This window comes from Phyllostomus discolor, chromosome 11, assembly GCF_004126475.2.
Source record: "Phyllostomus discolor isolate MPI-MPIP mPhyDis1 chromosome 11, mPhyDis1.pri.v3, whole genome shotgun sequence".
NCBI classification, from domain to species: domain Eukaryota; kingdom Metazoa; phylum Chordata; class Mammalia; order Chiroptera; family Phyllostomidae; genus Phyllostomus; species Phyllostomus discolor.
The window spans coordinates 2,329,660-2,350,676 of record NC_040913.2 but is presented as its reverse complement, the minus strand read 5'-3'; positions in this window follow the sequence as shown (position 1 = coordinate 2,350,676).

Here is a 21,017-nt window from a genome sequence, read left to right as displayed (position 1 = left end):
TAATAAATAAAGTGAATGATGAATCTAAACAAAGAACCTAAAAGTCCATTAAGCTGAATGGCATAAATAGAAATAGAAATGATGAGATGAGAAGGCCTGAATATCCTTTAAAAAAAGACAAACCGACAAGACACACGCACACGCGGAAGCTGGTTCTGTTCGTGGAAGCAGCGATGATGCAGCGAACCAGCACACCGCCCTTTCCCGGGGGGCATAGAGGTAACAGTTCCAACGGTCCATAATCAGTCGTGGGTGGCCGGTCCCCAAGTTCTCCAGCCCCTGCCTCCCTGGAGCTTATGCTGATGCAGCTGCCACCCCCACCCCCACCCCCAGGAGCTCCCTCCTGAGCCCCAAGCCCTTTCAGCAGCGGCGCTGAGGCCCCCCAGGGCGGGGCTGGGGGACGCTGCCTGAGCGGGGTGGGGAGGGGGTGCCTGGAACCACCTCGGCAGCAAGAACGCCCAGTGCGCAGCCGTCCAGGGCGCGTTCCAGTTCCTCCGGCACCGGTCCCCCAGCTCCGCAGGGGGTCACGGAACGATGCTGCGGACAAGGACTCCTCCGCCTACGGCTCTGACCCTCACAGCCACGCCAGGAGGGGGCGACACGCATCCCGACTCCACGGAAGAGCACGCAGCCGGGAAACAGGCCCAAGGCCGCCCGCTGGTGCGTCCAGTTGGGGGACCTGGGGTCTCCCTTCCTCCCCCGCGTGGAGTAGCTCCTCGCACGGACGCTGTGCGCGGAGGTCAGGAGGGTCACCCGAACCTCCCTGCGGGCAGCAACTCCGGCGGAGCCTCATTTTCCACGGAAACGCTGCAGCGGAGACCTCCCCCCAACCCCAGACTCCATCTCAACGCGGACGCACCAGCCAACCGCATTCACGGCCCAGGAAGGAGGGTCTGCGAAGATGCACTGGAACGTGCCGTGGCCTCTCTCCGGAACGCGCTCAGGAGGTGAAAATGACTCCAGCAACTGGCCCGCCTGCCTCGCCCCACCGTACCCCTCGCCCCGCCGTACCCCTCGCCCCGCCGTACCCCTCGCCATCTGCCGCCTGCGTTCCGAGCTTCAGACGCTCGTCAGCGACCACGCGGAGAGCCAGTTTACAACCGGTGAGGCGAGGGGGAGAGCAGGCCACCTGCCCGCTGCCCCAAGTTCAAATTCACGGAGAGGGGTGCGGCCGCGGGTGGCTGTGCTTGTTTCTTCAGAGACGATCATTGCGCACACACTGCCGAACAATGGGACAAAGGGGGAGGTGTGCGTGGGAGCAGGGGGGTGGGCGTTGGGATGATTTAATTACTGTCTGGGTGGGTTTCAAGCTGCATTGGGGGGACTGGGGGGAGACCTGGACAAGGTCCGTCACCCAGAAAATAAGCTGAGCGTCTCGAGCTCCATGCATTTTTATCCAACAAACCCAATTCTTGAAGAAGTTTACAAACTTTAGGTTGATAGGTGAATCGCTTGCCCTTTGCTCCAAGCACAGAGCCAATGAGGTGCGAGTCTCAAGTTCAGTGAAGGGTTCCAGGGCCAATCGCTTTCACTCCGTTCTGTGGCCACCAACGGCGTGCTCCAGGCCACTGAGCTCCGGGAGCGCTCTGGGTGAAGATGACTCTCCAGCCTCCTCTGGCAGCGTGCTGGCCCGGGGTTCAGATCGAGGCTTTGGAAAATAATCTCCTACTCGAGCGATTTTGGGAGAAGGGCGGCCCATGTTGCAGGAGTGATAAGGAGAGTGTTAGCAGCTGCTGTGACAGGAGAGACAGGCTTTTGTGAGAGAGGAGAGAGAGAGACATGTCTCCTGGCCAAGTCTTGCGGGCAGTGCTCCACGTCAGTGGCTTCGGGTTTGCGGTGGCACCAGAATGCACCGTGGGGACAGCAGATGGAATGCTGGGCCTGCTCGCCACACCAAGGGGTACAGCAGGGACAGAGGGGTCCACGGTCCCAAGCGAGGCACAGCAAGGTGCTGGAGCTCAGAGGCCCAGAGAGGAGCAGCCCCGGGAGAGGGGGCAATGAGGCCCCCGAGAGCTGGAGCCACATAGCTGCGAGCCCTGCAACAATGGCATCCGTGTTCTGGTGGTGGCTCGGGGCGGGTCTCAGTGTGGACGTGACAGCTCTGGGACAGGGGCGGAAGTGGCAGCAGCAATAAGGCTCTGGAGAGCCCAGGAACACAGAGCCTTAGAGCAACGAGGACCTGTCAGAGAGAGAGGGGACCCGAGTCACTCAGGACAGGCACCAGCTAAGAGAGCACAGTAGGCTGAGGTCAGACCACCTTCAGGATGACCGCTGTGCAGGCCAGCTGAGGAAGCCCCGAGTCCAGGAACACTGACTCTCTCCCCACCCCTCCAGGGCCAGCGAACCTGAGTCCAGTTGAAGATGAGAGAAAGGGAGGGAGGGAGGGGAAGGAGGGAAGGAGGGAGGGGGAGGGAGAGGGAGATAGGGAGGGAGAGGGAGAGAGAGGAAGGAAGGAGGGAAGGAAGGAAGGGGAAGGAAGGAGGGAGGGAGGGGACTGAAATGTAATAAACACTTCTACCACCGTCAGCTGCAACATAAGCACTAATGTTGACATTAACCATCAACGTACTGACATGACGTCACGCAACTAGTCAGAATACTGGGGCCCGTGAGCATCTCTGAATGAACAGAAAACTACACCTGTCATCTTGACACAGGCCAGGGTTACTTAGGCACTAATAAAAGTCAACAGCAGTTACAGCCGGGCAGTTACTGAAACCCAAATGGCACTGTTTGTTAGTGACTAATGGGATTAAAGGCATCAGGGCCAGCGAGTCTGTCCGCCCAGCTCCCTCCCCCGAGCGGCAGCTGGGCAGCAGTGCCCCCGTCACTGGGAAGGCCGCGGTCAGTCAGAGAGCAGCGCTTGGGCCGAGCCGCGTCCCTTGGTTACAAGCACGTCAGCAGCCGCATTTAAACCAAGAGATACAGGGCTCTCAGGAAGTGCACTTGACAATGAAGCAGAGAGAGCCCAGATTAGCCAATCATCAGCATCACTCTTCATCCCAAAATGATGCAATCACATTGTACAAGGTAGTCAGGTTGGGGTGCGGGCAGGGGGGCGGGGGCAGCGGACACGGGAGAACCTTCTCCCGGCTTTCTCGCCAGCTCATGCGATTTTAAACAACCAGGTTTTAATGAGTTCCCAGCGCCTCAGCTTCTCTTCTTTAAATTTCAGAAGCAGCACCAGTAGGTGGATTTCCAAGTTCATACGGCAGGCACATTTGCCGGACTCCAGGCTCTTTAATGCTAGGGACCGTGTTTTATTCTGCTTTCCATCTCCTGAGCATAATGCTCGGTGCAGTCAGCATTTAATTACTGTTCGCTAAATTATTAACAGTGAGAAAACTGAATGATTGAATGAGCCCTCTTCGTCACTAGCTAATTAGACAGGCTTCCTTGTCGCCAGGGCCACTATCAAAACACAGCGATGGGAATGCCTCGCCTAGGGCAGCTTACAGAACCACAGGGACAAGCGGGGGGGTGGGGGTCAAGCCCGTGGAGCCGCGAAGCTGCCCAAGCAGCACCTCAGGCAGGCAGGCAGGCCGGCCCCCTCCGACCGGGGCCGAGAGGGATGAGCGAGCTGTGTGCGATGCTCGGATTCCGAGGCCTGCTTGTTTCTGGTGACTTGCTCTGGTCAGGCGCTGCGTAAATACCACAGAAGCGGTGCTGAAATGAGAGGGGTTCTTCGTCCTCATTCCTAGAAAATCCATAGGCACCGTTACGTGTCGTGGTGGGTAAGTGCAGCCGGGATTCTCTCATCCCCGGAGCCCATGGCACACAAAGGTCGTCCTCTGGGGCCCTCTCTCCGTCCTGCAGTGGCCTGCGGTCTAACCCCGAGGGGCTCAGAAAGAATGAAATAAAGAAAGGAACCTATGCTTTCCTTTAAGAAACGGATAATGAAGCCCTGGCTGGCGTAGCTCAGTGGACTGAGCCCAGGCTGTGAACCAAAGTGTCACAGGTTCGATTCCCAGTCAGGGTACATGCCTGGCTTGCAGGCCATGACCCCCAGCAAACGCACATTGATGTTTCTCTCTCTTTCTCCTTCCTTTCCCTCTCTAAAAAATAAATAAATAAAATATTTTAAAAAGAGAGAGAAAATGTATTTATTAAAAAAAGGAAGAAAGAAAAGAAACCGATAATGAGCATGTTGGAGCGCCCAGGCTTTGGAGGGAAAAGAACTGAGTCGCTGGCTCGCTGTGCAACTTCGGGCAAACCGCCGACCCTCTCTGAGCCTGTCTTCCTCACTCGTTCCCTCTCTCAGCCTTCCCGTGAGACCCGGGCGAAACCAGATACGCTCCGAGGGGCTCTGTAAACTGCACCCCAGATGACGGGTGGCACTGAGCGCTGTTTTTCAAGACGATTCTTTCTGCATATTTGGGAGAGATGGGACACAAACTGCAGGAAGAGCTCGGTTTGCAGCAGCAGTTCAGAGAGCTCTACCTGCAGGCGGGAGTGAGTTCCGGAACAATCCGGGCGCCCACAGGCATCTGCGCCCTGCTCTGTTTGCTACAGAACCGGCTCTCCACTCTGCTGCCTCCGACATCACGGTGATTTCTGACACCCCAGAACCCGAGAGACCGCACTTTCCGAATGGCCGTCACGCTTGTCTGACTTCTGTGCTCACATTTTAAAACTATCGTCTTTCACAAAGGCCAGCTGAGTTTCTGTTCAGGCCTAGAAACCTAAGGATAAACCCTTCCAGATGTGCTTGTGGTAAAACAGGTTTCTGCCGGTGAAAACCGGTAAGAAGGCTGGAGTGTCCCGAGTGGGAGGCGTGGCACAGACGCAGGCCTTCGACGAAGTTACGCTTTCCTGTACACCCATGTGCCGTCTCTGTGACGTAAGCCATTCTTCTGACATTTTTTAAAAGGCCCAGTTCCTGTTGTCATTAAGAAACAACATTTCTATGGGTTTTAGTCCTTCTCTATTTGGAACAACCGTGTACTTTATGGAGGGATGTGTATGTGGTTAGCATGCAGCTTTTGGTTTCTGGTTAGCACGCCCCCCGGCACAGCTGGGCTGTGGGGGGGATTTTGTTAAAGAACCTTACTTTTCTTATACTTCTCTTCTATCCCCCTCCCCCCTGCTCCAGTGGGCCCTTCCAGCCATCGTCGTGGGTCTCCTGACACTGCAGCCAGGGAAGCAGGAGGCGCCCACCGCAGGGGCTGACCCAGCTGCACCCGCAGGCCCCCCCCCCCCCCGAGGCAGGAACGGAGGCCCCAGCCCATTTAGGCTTCGGTAGAGACAGGGTGGCTGCCCCTTCCTGCCCCGCCGGCTGGGAGAGGCCGTGCCCACCGAGAGTCCAGTCCGGTTCGTGACTGGACACTGGGAAGGGCTCCTCCCTCCTCCGAGCAGCCTGTTTCCATGGAGACGGACACGCACAAGAGAATCACAAGCGGGCCAGGTGGGGGCCAGGAAGCGGGGGTGGGGGTGCCAAGAGTCAACAGACAGAGAGAAACAATGAACAGCAAAGAGGAAGCCCATTTGCTTGGGCCGGTGAGTTTACCTTCCAGCTGATTGCTTAAACATTTCACCTGGGGTGGGGGGGGACTGAAGGCTGTCCTTGGTGAGTGAAACTAAATATTTGGCTGTCGATTTAATTGCTCGAGGTTTCCGCGGGGCCGGGAGGCTCCGTAGCCGTCCCAGTGTTTGTCGCTGAGGGCCCGTCGATTTCCATCGAGCGGCCGCCGTGAGAAAGCTGTGGGTCGTGAGACCCGCCGCCTTCGCCTGGCCAACAGCCGCATCCCGCCAGGAGCCCACCCCGAGCTGCCCCCCTGGCCTCCTCCAGCCCCTCATTGATTCCAGAGGGCGAGTCCTCGGGACCCCGTGTCAGAGACGGTCAGAAACTCGTTCCTCCTCTTGCTGCTCGTCACCAAGCAGTAACCTCGTCATGACTCCGCACGTTTCAACACGCCCTTCCACGATGAGTCTTCGGGGGAAGGCTGGTGTGTGAGAATTAAGGAAACAGCCTGCCACACCCCAAACGTCAAAACCGCAGGCACACGGCTTCCCGTGGGTGAAGCCCCCTCCCGGACTGCGGTGGGGCCGATGGCGCCCCACACAGGGGACAGTGAGCCCCCCCCTCGGCGGACCGCACAAGGGCGTACTCACAGCGCAGCTCACGCTGGCCGGCACGCATGCTTTAAAATCATCGAGACACGTACTGTGTTCCCATCCCTAAGCACTGAGGCACAAAGGCAATAATGGCAAAAGATCAAAACACAGAGTCTCGGCTTTGCCTCGCGCTGGGGAAAGCCGGCGTGCTCCGTGGCGCAACTCGGGACCACCAGGGTCTGTTCCCTTGGTGACTCTCCATCCCCGGCCAGGGTGGCCCACTGTCATCAATACTTCTTTAAACAGAACAGCGAATAACAATCGATGCAGGACAAACAAGCTAGTGAATGAGCTAACATTTACCTAAAACCCTCCGTCCTCAGAGACCAAGCGTGGCGGACCCCTTGGGACTCGCACAGCCGGTGCGACGGCCAGTGTCGCCGCGGCCGGAAGCGAAGTGAGAACAGCGGTCTCGTCCGCGTCCCCGAGGGAATGCGTTCCAAAGAAACGTTCTTTCACACAACCTGTTTCTGACATTATCGCGTTGCTCCGTCCCGGCGTCAAGAACCCTGGGACACAGCCCAAACCTGGGATGCTTCGAAACTATTCCGAGGGGCCTAGTAACTCATTTCACTCTCGAAGTACTCTAACAACAGGACGTGAAGGTAACCTAAGTTTCTGTGCTCAGCGTGATCGCTGAGTACATGGTGGTGACCGCCCGCCCGCCCTTCTGTATGGTCTGCACGCACAGAATCCCCCAGCGCAGGTGCCCGGCATGGCTCTCGCACCCCTCCCCCAATCCCTGCCGGAACCCACGGCAGCCTCTGACGTCATTTCCAGAGGGGGCCCACTAGACTTAAAATTGTATCTTGGAGAATTAATTAAATTATACTAGTAAAAAAAAAGCTTTGCTGAATGAAGATCTTAAAGGGAAAATACGACCAAGACAGGCAAAACGGGAAAGAGATATTGAGATGAAAGGAGAGAAAAAGGTCAATGTTGCATTTCCTGAATACACGCTTCGCAGGTGGACAATCGGGCACTTTCCACGCATTACATTTTCTAATGCTCACAGTAAATCACCATGACCCCGCCGTCACACAGTAGGGCACACGGCCAGCGTGGCGCACAGTAGGAGCTCCAGCTGCACGGGTAGGGACGCAGAGGCGGGGGGTGGGTGTGCAGAGAAGTCGGGAGATCACCCGCTGTGCAGGAAGCCCCCCGGGCAGCCAGGACTGACCCTGGTGAGCTGGATGTTAGAGGAGAAGGCAGCAGAGGCAAACCCCAGGAAGGGGTGGGTGGCTCCAAGGGACAGAGCAGAGTCTTAACAAGGGCCCTTCTTTCCTTCCTGACCATGTTTCAACACTCGAAGAGCCAGGGAGAGTGCTTCGCATCAAGGAAGGAACAAGGGCCTTTCCAGGTCCAGAGAGCTCTGCAACAGCATGAGACGCCGCTGGGGGCTTGTTGTAGAAACGAGGTGTAACAGAGCTTGTGAGTGTGGGGAGTGTGTGTATGAAACGTGACGTGCGAGTGTGGATGCACATGGGAGTGCAGGGTGCCTGGGAGTGTGGCGTGTCTGCGTGTGCCTCTGCGTGCGCGTGGCAGAGCACAGTCAGCACATCCCTGCTGTGTGACCCTGTATTCGCTAACCTGGGAAGACGGGCGACTCCAAGCCCCGCCTGCCCCGAGCCCGCCCCTGAGAACCGGAGCACCGCCGTGCTAGCCGGGCTCCTTTTCAATTCAAAGCAGGCACCGAACGCACCCGGTGAGTCTAATAGGCTCCCCAGAAGTAGATCCTGCTCATTCTCCAATTTAGCACAGCTCATCTGCTTTCTGACTTCCAATATTCCCTCTAACCAGCTACGAATTTCACTGTTGACCTCACCTCATATTTCCCGGAGAAGGGAGTATAATCACGCATGAGTTCTCTCATTTTCCCAGCATCACCTGTACCTGCATCTCTCTACCCACAGGCCCCGCCTGCCTTCTTGTAACAGCGGGGGTGGGGAGGTGCTGCCCTCCCACTCAAAGGGAGCCGCGTGTGCTGCGGGTCTCAGCCTCACCCCACCTCTCTAGGATTCCCACGGCTCTCCCCCGAATCCGTGGTGTCCCTCCTCCCCACTCCCATCAGCACCCAGACACGTTCTAGGTCCCCAACTTCAGCAGCGCTCCTGGGAGCCGACAGCCCCTCCCAGGCTGCTGCTCCGCATCCCAGCAAAACTTGAGGATGCGGCTGTCTCCTACTCAGCACCTGCGTGGTTTCGTTTCTGGGTGTCTCTTTGTCCCCATCAGTAGGGCTCCTGTTTGTCCCTCCAACCACACAGAGCTGCCCCCAACCAGTCACCAGGGACGCCTATAAAACCAAGGAAAGTCTTCACAGCTCCGACCTCATTTCACTCTCTGCACAGCTCTGTATGCAAGCGGCACTCCCTCCCCCTCAGAATATTTCTACGTCTCGGAGTCCATGAAACCGACTGTTCAGGCCTCCTGCGACCTCGTTGCCACTTGCTCTCCATTGCTGTGCTGGCCTCACTTTGGCGGGAATGCACAGTACACCCAAACCCGTGAGCTGCTGGGAAAGCAGTGCTCGGAGGGGCACTTTCAGCTGTAAATGCTTACAATAAAAAAAGATCTCAAATCACTAACCTAACATTACAGAAATAAAAACACAGTAAGAAAACGTAGATGAAATGGACAAATTGCTAGAAAGACACGAACTACCAAAACTTTCTCAAAAAGAAATAGAAAATCTCCAAGGACTTGTAACAAACAGAGAGCATTATTGCTACGAAAACTTACCACATACACACACACACAAAAAGCCTAGGCTCAGATGGCTCCACCAATGATTTCTACTACACACTTAAAGGAAATTCAGTAACAATCCTTCACAAAGTCTTGCCAAAAACACAGGAGAACACTTCTCGGTTCATTGTCTATGACCAGTAAAACGACCTCGGTATAAAAGGAAATTAAAACCCAATATATTGTATAAATATAGATGCAAAAACGTCCAACAACATATCAGCAGACTACATTCAGCAACATATAAAGAGATTATTAATCATCACCAAGTGGGACTTATCCCGGGAACTCAGAGTTGGTTTCTGATGGAAAATCAATCAAAGTAATGCACTGTTTTCTAAACACTCAAGGACAAACACACCATGGTCAACCCAAGGGATGTGGAAAAGTCACGTGACACATCTCAACCCCCTTTTGCAACACGAACCCTCAAACTGGGAAGAGAAGTGAGACTTCTCAAGACGAGGAGCACCAGCAGAACCCCCCAGCGAGACTCCCACTGACAGAGAAAGACAAAGCTCTCCCCAAAATCCGAACCAGGACCAGGATGTCTGCCTTTGTGCCAACAGAACAGAATCGAGAGCCCAGAAATAACTCACATTCCCATGGCCAGCTACATTCCAGCAAGGCTCCCAAACGCAGTCCGAGGGGGAAGAAAGGCTTCCAACGGCCCAGGATGACGGGATGGACATGCAAAGTAATCAAGCTGGACAACTTCACGCGCACAAAGTAGCTCACGATGGATTACAAACCTAAATGTAAGAGCCATGCGGCACAGAGAGACTCGGAAAACATTCTCCTGGGTGAAAAATCCAATCACAAAAGGACACACCGATTAGGGTCCCACTCACATGAGAAGTCTAGAGGGACCAACTGTATTACAACTTGCCTCGGGCTAGGGAAGTAGTGTGCCAGATGAATGCAATATCCCTCCAGAGGAACAAAATATTTCAACATTACCTCTGGGCGATGTGGCACCGCTCCTTGAGTATATTAAAACCCATCGAACTGCCCTGGCTGGTGTAGCTCAGTGGATTGAGCATGGGCTGTGAACCAAAGCATCGCAGGTTCGATTCCCAGTCAGGGTACATTCCTGGGTTGCAGGCCATGACCCCAACAACCACACATTGATGTTTCTCTCCCTCTCTCTCTCTCTCTCTTTCTCCCTCCCTTCCCACTCTAAAAATAAATAAATAAAATCTTAAAAAAAAATAAAAGAAAACCCATTGAACCGTATATTTTATTTATTTTTATTAAACTCATTGGGCTACCAGTAATATATAAATTCATATACAAATTTTGGGTGCACCCCTCTGTACACTCTATTGTGTGCTCACCACCCCAAAGTCTAGTCTCCTTCCGCCGCCATGCATTTGACAAAGGGGTCAAATACACACATTGTGTGTTTTAAATGAACCGGTTTGCATTCAACCTTAATAAAGATGTTAAAACTAACCTGGGAGGGGAATGCCACACGTGTTCAGGGGTGAACGGTGCGAGGTTCCAGGAGGAGATGCAACGAGAGAGACACCCGTCACTTGAAATAGTTCGCCTGTTGGCCGTAAGACTATGTTCATCTTAATCTGAAATAAACTGGTAAATCTTACACAGAAAATAACTCATAAATAATGTGAGAAGGCTACACATTCAATGGCCCCCTTCTCAAAAGATCGGTGGGTGAAATGAAAGTGAGCTCCAGCCGGGGCAGCACACAGACCTCTCTCCCAGGGCCACGCTCCGCGTCCTCCGGCGACGTGAAGGTCAGACCAGAGTGAGGATGTTCCGACAGCCCGAGAGCAGGTCCAGCCAAGAATAACAGTCAACCAGGTTTCCTCAAAACACTGCTGCCAGCCGTCTGCTCTAAAACACCTACCGAGATACAACATGGCAGGCAAATACAGAGTTTCTAGCGAGCTATTTTTATGTACAGGGAAGGCTTGTGTGTCTTGTTTTCTCTTTAATAAACTGTTGTTTAGAGCACTTCGAGGTTTTCAGCACAATCAAGCAGCGAAACAGAGATCTGCCACGTACTCCCTACCCCAAACACACAGAGCTGCCCCTGGCACCCACCAGCAGCCCGCACCCCAGAGGTCCCTTCGCCACCATCCATGGACGTGCACGGACATGGTGTCACTCCAAGTCCATCGTTCGAGCTCGGGGGGTCTGCTCTCGGTGCTGTGCATCCTACGGCTCCGACAAGTGTATGATGGCGTGGACCCACCACGGCAGGGCCACACGGAACAGTTTCACGGCCCCGCAAGTCCCGCATGCTCTGCCTACCCAGGCCTTGCTGCCCCTCCCCCGGGCACCCCCCCACCCCCCTTGGTTATGTTCCCGGTTTTGCCCGCAGCACGCAGCCCTTTCAGACCGGCTCCTGTCGCTCAGTGACGCGCTTTGGGTTTCCTCCACGTCTCCTTAGGTCTTAACTCATTTCTTCCTAGTAACATTCTATGTGTCCGGATGGACCACGGTTCCTTTGTCCGTTCTCCCGCTCAAGGACATCTTGGTTGCCTCCAGGCCTGGCCAGTCAGGAATAAGGTTGCTATCAACGTCCCCGTGCGGGTTTTTGTGCAAACACAAGGCCTCCTTTCACCTGGGTAAATCCCACGGAATGTGATCGCTGGGCTGTACGTTGAAGATGTTTAATTTTGAAGAGACTGCTAGTATTGTTTCGATATCTTTAAAAACTGTAAGACTACAACAGAAAAACAGGCACCTAAGGAGGAAACCCCAGGAGGGCCTCATCGATCAGCCGTCAATCACACGGCCGGCTCACGCGGGTTCGCGCTCTAGAGGGGTCCGCGGGAGCAGGCGTGGGACGGCACTCATCCCCAGGAATGTCGTCTGCCGTCTCTGAAAGGGGAGGAGAACTGTTCGCAGAGACGCAGGGCTCTGGGGATCCGATAGCCAGGTAATCAGTCCTCTCCGAAAAGTCGCTGGAAACGAGCTCCCGGCTGGAGACGCAAGTGCAGAGCCCAGGCTGGCGAGACCAGCAGGCAAAGCGCTGTTCCCGTCTCTGCAGTGAGGACACGTCTGTGTGCATTACAGGCTCTCCGGGCCTCGGGACACGGATGACACGTCACAGTTGCTGGTGTGTCCAGGCCGCTGTGACCGTCTGAGCCGTCACTGCTGCCGTTTCACCGCATGGGCCTCGTGGGCGGGTGGTGCGGCAGCCTGCCCACCTCCACAGGTGTTGCCCCTGAGAGCCGCCGCCGGCACCGGAGCCCGTCTCGAGTCTTTGTGAATGATGGACACGGGCGAATGAGACCTCACACTCCCCCTTGGCTGCGTTGGTCCCACTCTCCCCGGAACATGGTTTACCTGTAACGGGGGCCCGCTCTGTTCACCCCTCAAGGACCAGGAGGAAGCTGTGCCCCTTTCTGCACCTAGGAGTCCTTGCACAGTGATGGAGCCCACCAGAGGCACCCGACATTTGCCCCGTTATTGAACACAACCCCCTGCCCCTCGGAGCAGCTGGGGGTCCCAGCCCTTTCACCCCCTCACCCCCTCCCCACGCGGCTTTAGCCTCTGTTCCTGCCCGACGCTGTCTCTTCTGTCCACGCCCACGCAGGGCCTGCTGCTGCCACGGCGCCCGGCCACTGTCCGGCTGCAATCACTTGCTCACTTGCTTGTCTCAGACATCAGGCCATGGGCTTCTAAGGGCTGTGACTTTGACCTTCCCAATCTTAGGTAGCATGGCATCTAATTCAGAGTGCATGCTCATTAAGTATTTGTCACATAAATGAACCAACTAAGGAAGCAACATGGGTGTGTAGCAGTTGCTTATTTATTCAGGAGGATTTGGAAACGCAGAAAATTCTTCAGTGTTTCAAATGTTTTAATCTCATAGTTAAATAAAAAAAAAACTGTTCCCAATCCAATTCCTTTGGGTCCGTTGCAGCAGGCCCGTCGTCTCTGTCGTGTGAAAGTGCCGTCCTATTTGGTGTTAGAGGACTCACAGTTTTAATGGGGAGATTGGCTTAGTCTTTTAAAATCTCTTTTTGTAATAAAGGACACTTTCGTAGGTGTAGACACTAGATCTGCTTTCTCTATCATGGCCCTCTCTTCCTTGGATTTATTTTTGCTGAGGTTTTCTTTTTCCGCTCTTGACAGAATGAGATAATCCACCTCCATCTGCCTAGGGACGGGGGTTTTCAGGTAGCGCACCTGCCGAGACGCCGTGTGCGCACGAGTGCAGCTGAATCGCTCCGTCCCCCCCCCCCCTCCCACCCCGCACCGGGGCTGCCAGGGTGTGGGGGAGAAGCAAGTTGGGGCAGACAAAGAGATCTGAATAAAACGAGAGGCACCACGACCTGACAGACACTTGGGTCAACGTATACTGAAAAGAATTCAAAATTTCTATTATAACTTAATCTGGCAAATAGTCTATAAAAAAATCCTCACTTTGGATCTCACACAAAAGCCTCTTATTGGAACAGGAATAGCCAAGGTATTGTTATCAGAACAGCTGCACCATTCTTCAGAGCCAAAACGAAATGAGAATGCCCTAGAATGAAGCCTTCAAATCCTATTTTTCACAACGTTAAATCCACTTAATACAATTTGAAAAGTTCTGGAAGCAGCCAAACTCGGAAACGAGATACCTTTCACTTATATTAAAAAATGAAATATGTCGGTTCTTGTCTGCAAGTGCAAGAGAAAGGAACTTGAGACATTAAAGTTTCATTATCAACCAATCTCACCCACTTATTGTCATAATTATCACTGATTTGAAATTACTCGTGTCATTTCCGAACTTGACTTTGGCAAAGTGAGAGTGCCAGAACAGGAGTCCGGAGTTCCCGGACTCGACTTTCAAGGCTGCCACTACTCTGGCTGTGTGCCCTTCATCTTTGGGGGTCTCAGTTTCTCTAGACGGGGGTCCAGAATGGTGAAACTTTAAGCCAAGAAGGGCACACACACTGCCAGTTTATGCATGCCAACCCCACCTGGTGGGCAGAGGCGGGCCGGAACAGTACAGAGAGGGTTCACAGGCCGAGTCTGAGTTCAGCGGGAAAGAACGTTATGATTTATTTCCAATGTCTGTTGTGGGCTCAGAAAGGGACACCAGCAGAGGATGCAGGACACGTGCCACATAGGTTCCAAAGCCGTATCCTAAGCCTGTGCCGTAGACACTTGTGATCTGCGTCTCAAGATTTGCCTGAGGACTCTGGTGCAGCCTCTGTTCTCCACTCACACGCACCGGCACACGACCTACCACGTAAAACACAGTAGAATTCCACCTTACGATGGAAGGAGCTCCTGCCTTTCAGACCCGTAACTGTTCCGCAAATACAAGAGTAAAGCAAAAACGTAGCTGCATCTTTTCCCGTAGGAGGAGCAGCCCCGAGATGGCATTTGGACCCGCAGCTGCCCAGGTGAGTGAGTACTCTGTCTCCTGCTTCTCCAGCAGCTGGACGGAGCTACCATCGGACGGGGGCCTGACCACGGGGACGTGAGCCGAGGTGGTGCGAGTGGCCCCCAGGCCCTGCTCTCTCCCCGCCCTGCCAGGCCCGAGGTGGCCCGAGCAGAGGCAAGCCACGGAGCCACCTGTGACAGAAATGACCCTCCACCTTGCTCCAGCCACGGCAATTACCGGTCTCTGTTAGCAGCCACGCCCCACCCTCCCTGGTAAAATGTCACCGTGGGGCGTGGCGGGTGCAGAAGAAACACATGCCTCCTGTGGGAAACGGGATTCGGGAGAAGGTCATTCCAGTCATGTCGACATTTCCAAGTGACAGGAAGTCCCTTGGGGCACTACGGAACAGCTGATTTCCTAGGCTGGGGGGAGGTTCCATGGTCGAATCCAGCCAGCACCTGTCGGTACACGACACGGCCGGGTCCAGGCCTGTGCACTCTGTCTGTGGGCGCCTTCCGGGCCGCGGCAGCCGAGCTGAGCAGTTCCGACAGAAGCTGCACACGGGCCGCAAGGCCTAAAATGTCCACTCTCTGGGCTGTCACAGAAAACTGTCTCCGATGGCTTTGGTAAACAAAGTAGCCAAGTTATTATTCAGATTTCTTATGCAGTTGTAAAATTCAGTTAGTTTAAAATGGCTTTTCTAAAAGGCAGATTTCGTTAAGAGAAAGAAAAAGAGGCATCCCCTGTATGTACCTTTGTGTGATGAAGTACTTTAATTAAGACCTTAAAGACGATAAGAGCCCACATCTCGGAGGGGGGATTATAGCTCCCTAAAGACTGATATACAACTTCCGACTGCTCACCCTGATGGGTTGCCAGGTAGTCACTGGCGGTCCGTCTCTCACTGCCTTTGTGAACACGGGGGGGCATCACCTACATGAAGCCGTAGGGGAGAGTCATCCTGGCGTCTTGGACCTCCTAAAGGGTGTACACTTAAAGGGCTGGCCCTTCAGGACAAAGAGAAACCAGACGGCATCACCCTCGGGTGCGCATGCTGTCACCCAACTACCTGACCAGGCTTTTAGTTACGCTGGTAACAGACCGATGACTTGGAATCGGAACGGCCACGGTCATTTCACGGACACGCGCACCTATCGTCCAGCCAGGCAAGGAAACACAAAGGGTCGAAGGAAGGACGGAAGGTGCACCCCTGGACAAGAAGGTAGAGTGTGGCCCAGGGGGGAGAACAACCATACGGCAAGCCCGAACCTCTTGCAGCCCCGCTAACGCTCATCCTCACCCAAGTTCACAGCCAAGAGGGACTGCACCAGCTGGTGCTGCTTTAGAGGTTGCCTTCCATCAGCCACCCGCCCAGAAGTAACCTGCGTGTGTGTGTGTGTGTGTGTAAGACAGCTAGAAAGCGAGCAGAGGCCAAGTGAGCAGAGGCACAACGCCTGTGCCTGTCTCCGTGGGTCGGTCACATCAGCGGGGAAGGAGAAGGGGAGAGGGAGGGGGCAGGAGACCCGGGGAGGGGCCTGCATGAAAGACCAGGGTGGGCGGGAGACCCCTCTCCCGTGGCTCAGGTCGGGGAAGGCTCAGGACGACTCTCAGACACAGCGGTTTCTGAGACCTGGCTCATTTTCACGCGGCTGAATCCCACCGCGGGAGCGACCGCACAACGAAAACGGTGCGGGTTCCCGTGAAACAGAATCACGAACACATGCTTCTGAAAAGACACAGACACAGACACCCAGCAAGCTTGTCAGAACTCTGGTTCTTAAAAAGGAGTAGGAAAGCCCGGGTGTTTGGAACCTGGAAAGTCATACACGACCGTGATTTCACCCAGCGCCCCTCCCCCAAAAGGGGTCACGCTTTATATTTTCTGTAGTCACTCACTCACTTGGTAACTAAGTTTACCCGCGAAGGTGCACATTCAACGTGATGGGAGCGGTTTTCCGAGCTGGGGGTAGAATGCCCAGGAGGCCGCTGAGGACCCGCACACCTTCCTTTGGGGGTGCACTCGCTGAGCGGGGACTGCGGGAGCAGGGGCGGCGTGCGCACCCACCTTCGGTGCGAGAGGACGGGGGTCCGCGTGCCCGCCCCCAGAGAGAAGGGAGCCTCACCCCTCAGATCGGCAGGTGGAAGGGTTGCTGGAAGCATCTACTTGGCCTAAAGGACCATGAAGCGAGGACGAAGAGTGGGCCCCCTCGGGGACTCTAATTAATGTGCCTCCATCCCCCGGTAAACCCCAACACTGGAGCTGGCTCCCTAAGACCAGCCAGACCCTTATATGCCTCGGGGGGCTCCTGCTAACCCCGTTCCCTGAATACATTCTGCCTGTCCCCACCTGTCCCATCTTCCCCAACTGTCAAAATCCCAGTGACTTGCAGGTCGCCTAGAGAATCCTCTCCTTTTCAGAACCTTCCCCCGACACGCCATCCCCACAGGCAAAATACAGTGGCAGCACCGTCCACTGTTCTGTGACCTTGGGCGGCTGAGCCTCCCTCTCCTCACCTCTCAAGCAGGAATAATAATACCGAGCGCCTTAGGGCGAGTGGAGGATGAAGGGCCCAGGACGACCGGGCTGACAACCGATGTTGAATAAATGCTAGTTTATTTTCTCCGCTCTCAGACCGGCACTAAATTAATTTCCTATCTCTGGGTTATGTAATCCTGGGACCAAGCGCGTTTTCCTGCTCCCGTTCAAAACACTGCAACCAGCAGAAATAACTTAGCTCTTTGCTCCAGAAAATACCTGCTCCTGGACCGTGAGCCAGCTAAAACAGCCTCCCTGTCCAGACAGGGTTGGTTCGTCAGGACTCCTGTCAGCTTCCCCCCTCCCCGTGCCCGGCAGCCCGGCACCGCCTGTCACAGCTCTGCGAGGGGTCGTCCGTCTGGCAACTCTGCCCTGGCTTAGCCAAAGCTCTGTTTGAAAAATGGACCATTGGCGGCTCTTTGTCTTAATTGGGGTTGTACAGCACTTCGCTTAACCTTCTGTCCTGGCGCTGGGCTAGCAGGTGTTTTGCTGTCATTGCCTTACTGTCCGCCTTCCTCTGTGAACCGGTCAACTTCAAGAAAGCAAGGTCATGTCCTTTGACCTTGGTGACTCCAGGGTGCACCAGCACCACCTGCCAGGAGGTGAGCCAGCATCGAACCCCACACTTTCCCTGAACGAATGGATGGATGGCCATCCTCCAGGCCTCAAATCCCCTTCTAACCCACTCACCTGGGGATTCCGCCCGGGGGCGATGCTGCCCCGCCACCAGACTCTTGGCGATGTCTGGAAGCATTTCTGATTGTCACGAGTTGGGGTTCGGGGCAGGCCGTATTGTCATGTAGCAGAGAGAGACCAGGGTGCCCCTAACCCCCCTGGTTCACACACAGGACAGCCCACAGCACAGTGCGCCAGCCCAGACACCAGCGGTGCCGTGGGGGCGAGGTGCTGTGGGGTAGGGGTGCCTCTGGGCCTGGCTCACAGGAGCTGCAGCAGCTCCAGGCTTCCTGCTCCAGGCCAGGGTCCGCATGGCTTCCACAGCTCCCTGCCCTCCTGGGCCCCACCTGCCTAGACCCAGTCCGTGGGAAGCACCGCCACAGGAGACTGGGACCAGGTAATTACTCCGCCTGCTCTGGGCCTGCCAGGCCACAGCTGGCACAGCCGTCCTACCTCGGTTCCCGGCGTGGGCCACAGCCCCTCCCGGTGTGCCTCGCCCTCAGCCGCAGCCCTCAGAACCAGCGCCTCTCCTTTGCCCCCGGGGGCCTGGCGTGGCCAGTGCCCCTCCTGTGGGCCACCTTCATCCTCCTTCCTGGGTTCCCTAAGCCTGCCCCCACCCTGGTAGTCAGCCCCTCGGTCAGACGGCCCTCTGTGGTCTGCGGGGGCTCTGCGTCACTCGGGGTCCGAGGGCTGACCACATCGCCACCATGGGCTAGGTGGGCTGCAAACCGGTGTCTGGAACGCTGAGAGGGGGCGGTGCGCACAGCTGCTTGCCTTCATGCCCCTGGGGGTTGCCTGTCCCTGCCCACTGAGACCAGCGGGCAATTGTTAAAGTTGTTGCTGGACACATGCTCCGCTTTGGAGCCTTAGCGAAGTGGTGTGGGGGCAGTGCAGGCCATCTGCCCCGGGCAAAAACAGCGGTAGCCAAGGGTACCTTTTGTACTGAGCTGCTGAGAGCCATCCCGGCCACCTCTATGGCGTACTGGAATAGTGAGGAGAAAAACTCGGGAAATAAAAGGCTTGCTCTCGTTACCTCCATTTAGAACATACTGAAACTTATAACCATGTTAGGAGAAAATCAACAGAGTAAGCAAACTTTTCTCACAGGCCAGAAGAACTGAGACTACTCGGGTATTTTATTTAATGTAACATGTGCTGCGGTGCCTCCCGAGGCCCGCCTGTATCACTCAGAGCACGGAAGGGATGGGAGTGGCGATGGGAAAGACCGGCCCCGTGTCGCTGGCGGCGGCCGGAAGCGCGCGGCCGGGCCTGAGCCTTCTCAGCGCCACGGGGTGGAGGAAGGAGCCAGAGGCGGCTGTGTGAGGTGCTCACCCAGAAGCCAGCTAATTTAGGGCTTCACGAAATTACTTTCTTTTTTAAAGACGAGAAACGGTTCTAAGTGGGACACGGCTATAAAAGTAGGAAGTCCTCATTTTTCAGTCTGTGCTGAAGGCCCCCTCCTTGTGTGGCCTTCTGCGGCGCTTGAACCTAAGATCGGAGCATGCAAGGAACGCTGCCAGTTGTTCTGCCTGGTGCTTGTCTTGGGTTTTATGGGGGAAAAAAGCAGGGGGTGGGGGCAAGGTAATCCGAGAGCAGAGTAACGAGTACGGCAGAGAGAGGCCTCAGCCCCAGGTACAGAGAGTAGGACAGCCACACGGTTCTGGACAAACTACCAAAGTAGCCTTACCTCTAACGCCGTTGCCTAACACAAAGTCATACATTTACTTAAAACCTCTTTTTCTTCCCATCAGTTTTCATTAGTGTTTGTGTACTTAATGTGGGGCCCAAGACAACCCTTCCCCGTCCAGGGCGGCCCAGAGACGCCACCAGGCCAACACCCCTGGGTCGGTCTGAGGTCACTGAGCAGGTCAGGAGTGAGCCCCCGATGGGGCACCCTGTCTGGCGTCTGGCACGGTGGGCCAGGCACTCGGCAGGCCCAGTGCCCCTGAGCAGCATCAGACAGAGTGGCCAGGCTGCCGCACAGTCAGAAAGCTCCAGCCGTGCCCCTGGGATGCGCTAGGTGCCACCCAGGTGCCTCGAGGGGCTCCCGGTCCTGTAAGCACACAGGTGACGTGAGCCAGTGGGGCATGAGAAGGAGAGAGGAGGGGTAGGGTCCAGCAGGAATTTTTGACCGAAATTGAAATTCACCTCCATTGCTACCGTAGCACAGCCGAGGCCGGGGCCTGCTCTGGGAAGCCGCGCGGCACAGCGCGGAGGGCTGCTTTAGGACTGCCTGGTTCCCTTGGTGTCTCTGAGATAACAGACACTCGGCTCTGCAGGATCTTCGGGTTATCGGGCTAACTGCTGCCCTCCCCTGCCCACTTGGGACCTCCTGTCACGTGCTGGGGTTGTTTCTACTTGATCTCGGCGACAGGCTCTGCTGACGCACGGTTGTCGGGGGCGGGGGGGGGGGGGGGGGGGGCGGGGAGTGCGCGCCGCCTGCCGCTGACGTCACGCAGAGCCGTGCAGATTGGCCTGGGGCGCTGGCAGTTAACATTTCCGCTCTTCTCCGCACGGCGTATGCAATGTTGTAAGCGGTGTTTGCGTAGAAAGAAATGAAATTAGGAACAAAAAGACGGGGCTTCTTGAAGTCGCAGTCGAGGACAAGCGCACGTCAATTCCAGAGGGGCTTGCGGGGGGCAGAGGCGGAGACTGAGGCACCGTGTAGCTCGGGTGCGTTTTCTTACATCGAAAGTTCCTGGTGTTCCCTCAAAAGGGCTTCGGGCAGGAGGGGGAATAGCTTCCACGCCATTATATCGTTTTAAAAGATTCCTAGAACGATATGATGATGATATTATCAAGTTATATTATCATTGAAATGTTCTTAGGGTTTAAAATTAACCCAATAGTATTTTATGATTGAAAAATCGCCTTATGAACGTGGGCCCCAAACCCACCGGCCACAATGAAGCCCAGGCCTTACTGAGTGCCCACGGCTCTTTGGAATGGTCCCGTGGTTGTTAGGCACAGTTGTTGCCTGTCTGCAACCCCATGACGGTGGCGGTGACGATGAGACATCCCGAGGTCTCCAGCGGCACCTGAGCCCTCCCCGGCGGTCAGGAGTTAACCCCTCCACAACACCAAAGCAGTCCAAGGAAAAAAGAACATCAGGGTATCACGCCCTCGGACCTTAAAGTACAAAGCTACACTCACCAAAACAGCATGGTCTTGACTAGAAAACAACACAGAGGCCAACAGAACAGAACGGAGAGCCCAGAAACAAGCCCACGTGTACATGAGCAACTGCTTTTTGGCAAAGGAGACAGGAATATGAAATGGAAGAACAGAAGTCTCTTCAGCAGATGGTGCTGGGAAAACCGCACAGTTATGTGCAAAAAATGAAAGGAGACGGCTCTCTGACACCAACCTTAAAAACCAGCTCAGAACGGGTTAAAGACCTGAATGCAAAATCGGAAACAATGAAGCACACAGGAGAAAACGCGGGCACTAAGTCCGTGAGTACAGGTCTCAGAGGTGTTTTCAGGAACATGACCCAACGGCAAGGGGAGCAAGTGCGAAGGTAAATGAATGGGACTCCATCCAACTGAGAAGTCACTGCACAGCAGAAAACAACCCCCACCGTCAACA